General features: G+C 35.1%; 1 long non-coding RNA gene across 1 annotated transcript; it reads right to left on the bottom strand.

The window, feature by feature from the left end:
- Positions 1-1,878: 1,878 nt before the first annotated feature.
- On the bottom strand, positions 1,879-2,928 carry LOC139195140 (uncharacterized). The gene is made up of 3 exons (XR_011579774.1): positions 2,606-2,928; positions 2,398-2,501; positions 1,879-2,269 (listed from the first exon to the last, which is right to left on the bottom strand). It is a non-coding gene; the product is annotated as an uncharacterized lncRNA (long non-coding RNA).
- Positions 2,929-3,226: the final 298 nt, after the last annotated feature.

Below are 3,226 nucleotides of genomic sequence, written 5' to 3'. Positions count from 1 at the left end.
GGCGGTGCAATTGTTAAAAATAGGCGTTTTTTTTTTTTCAAATTTTCACTATACCCAAACTCTCTTCCCTCGATCTCTCACTCGGTCTCTCGCTTCCCACTCGCTCATATTGCCTTCCTCCTCATCCTCATCCTCATCCTCTCCTCATCCTCTCCGGATTGCACCAGGTGAGAATCAAGCTTAATTCTTTTCCTGTAACTAGCAGGTATAGACCTAGGTCAGAATCAAGCTTAATTCTTTGTTTTTCTTCTTTCTAAGGTCAGAATCAAGCTTTAATGCCTTAATTTGAAGATTTTGATATTGTAATTAGATTCAATTTGGAAAATTAAATTAGAAATTGGGGTTTAGTGTTAAATCGAATTTTAGGGTGGTGGGTTAGTGTGCTATAGTGTTAAATCAAATTTTAGGTTGGTGGGCGAACTGTGTCTTATCATTGGATTGCATTGTAAGTGGAGTAAAACAAATTTTTGGACTTTGGGATTCCTCATATTTTCTCCTATATTGTAAATACTGTAGACTGTGAATTTGTGATAGTACTGAATTCCTTCAACCAGATGATAACTTTGTGATTCTATTATGTTCTGTTGTGAATTTAAGCTTTCTTGCATGATTTTAGTCTTCTCTGTAGCATGCAAACTTCAATTCCGGAGTTGGCAGCCTCACACCAATTCCAAAACAAATCCATACATAGCTCAGATACTGAGATTTTGGAATATTCTGCATTGTAGAATTAGATGGTGTTGCCTACATGGTGATACATAAAATGAATTTAATTTGTTAGTGTGCACAACTGCTTATAATGTCCTTCTCTTTATCACTTGATTATCTCAACCTTAGGTAATTAATAATCAGTGACGAGAAAGTTATTGTTTCTTTTGGATATAGCTCCTCGGCTTGATTATTATATTTGTCCAATTTTAATTTTGGAATTTTTTTTTTCAAGGAAAGATAGGTTTTGGCCAACTGGTTTCCATTGCTATAGCCTGCCTATATTTTCATTGTGTGCTAATTGCCCCGTGATTTCCATTCAGAAACAAGCTACCCAGAAAGATGTGTTCCTGTTGTTTGCTGAGAAGGTGAGAGACAATACGGATTTGGTGTCTAGGTGGGCTGTTCTACAGGAGACATGTGTGGAATATTTCAAGGGAGCTAACCTCTTAATTGTTCTTGCACAAGTAGCTTGCTGCCCTTCACTACAAGAAATATGGGCACTGTGCACAATAAATTATATGTGCCCTTTGAGGCTAAAGAGCACCAATAATTGTGCCCATAAACCAATAGCAACAATGCAGCAACTAAAATATTGTCTATGCCCTCTATGGGCATCACCATTTGTCAAAGAGCACAATAAGGTATGCTGTGCTGAAAAGTGTAAGCACAAATAATGGTCCTTTTGTGCCCAGTTCTGACAAATTGTCAGATGACTTCTGCCACACATGTTAGCACATTTATTGTTATTGTGCCCAATATGTCAACTATTTTAAAAAAAAAAATTTAAAACCGAAATCACCTACAAATTGAGATTGAGGCTAAACAAAAAATTATTTTTTCATAAAATTAAAACAGCCCACAACCACAAACATCTATAATATTACAATTTACAAAGATATTCACAACCATTATATATAAAAACAACTATAATTTGACATGTTCTATCCCCAACTAAAATAAAACTAAAATTATAAAGGTTTTAAGTGAACATCGATTCTCTCAAGAATAAGAACATCAAATATTAAGGTTCTAAGTGAACCTACATAGTTCTTTTCTCATCTTCTAGTTCCAAAATTTTCTTTCCAAAATGCTGCTTGAGTGCCATAGTGTCAGACCCTTCAAAATTTACGCAGAGCAACAAGAAATGAGTATGTAGTGGCTTCCAAATTTTCAAATTATGATTCTTTATCTTTATCTCATGAGCTGTTGTATATCACTCCTCCCACAGATTAATTGGTGTAATTCTGCTATGTATACATGCACTTGTTTGTGATTGAAACATAAAGACTTTTGCCTGACACTTTAGTAACATTCTTATACGGATGGCAAGCAATCCTCACACAAATTAGGACATAAAAATAGAATCCAAAGTCCCAACAATATAATTCTCACTCTTTCAAATGTAAAGAACTAAATCTAAGAATTTATCCAAACCCTAAACCTAAGAATTTTAACAAATACTTTAGCATCAATTGAGAGAGGAATTGAGAGAATACCATATACACGGTATGTTACCCGTGGGCCACACTCAACAACATATCCAAGCTGCTCCTTCATCCTATTTCCAGAAATAGCAGACAATTATATGAACATATATTCAAATATATTTGCAAACATTATTATTAGATCCCAGATTCTTTTGCTAGGCAGTATGTAAGTAAAAATATCAGCCTCAAATAAAGTCACCTTAGTTGATTGAAAGGTGGCTCCACAATTTCATCGAAAAGATCTATCAATGCTTTCAATCGGATTGACTTAATCCCTGTTTCTAGCTCAACTTGACAATACAGCTGCAATATGAAACCACAACCAAGGGAAGAATATCAACGTACAAACAAGGACAGTACACCTTCATAAAGGGAAACCGAAATGAAAATGTTCCATTTTGAGTTACCTCAGTCACAGAGTTCGTTTCTGACTTATTCTTCACATTGGAATCTCTAATCAGGTTAGCACCAGGAGGAAGACAAATAACATACTCTTTATGCCTCAATTCGATAGGCAGTGGTGGTACGGAAAAATTCAATTTGAATATATTTGATAGGGCAATTGCTTCGTCCTCTTAACAAATTTCCATGGCAAAGGCCCTCAATGTATAGCTGCACATATTAAGGGGACGGTAAGCTGAAGAAAATGCCTTAATTAAACTTATTCTAAGAGCTTTGACAAAAAATAAACAAATGAATCATTCTAAAATCAAATATAAAAAATTATTTTTAAATAAAAGTCAAAATTAACTTGTTGATGCACACAATCAGTGATGACTTTGGTACAACAGAAAGTGTTAAGTTTGTGACCTTCGCTAGATTGCTCCGGTCACTAGTGTGGATAAATATGTAAATGGATAGGGACAGGGAAGCAAACACAAGATGTACATGGTTCACCCAGATTGGCTACGTCCACGGAGTAGAGGCGTTCTCATTAATTGTGAAGGGTTTACACAAGTATATAGGTTCAAGCTCTCCTTTTGTGAGTACTAGTGAATGATTTAGTACAAATGACATAAGGAAATATT

The sequence above is a fragment of the Malus domestica genome, chromosome 04 (genome assembly GCF_042453785.1).
Source record: "Malus domestica chromosome 04, GDT2T_hap1".
Lineage (NCBI taxonomy): Eukaryota > Viridiplantae > Streptophyta > Magnoliopsida > Rosales > Rosaceae > Malus > Malus domestica.
This window is presented reverse-complemented; position numbering and strand designations above follow the sequence as displayed.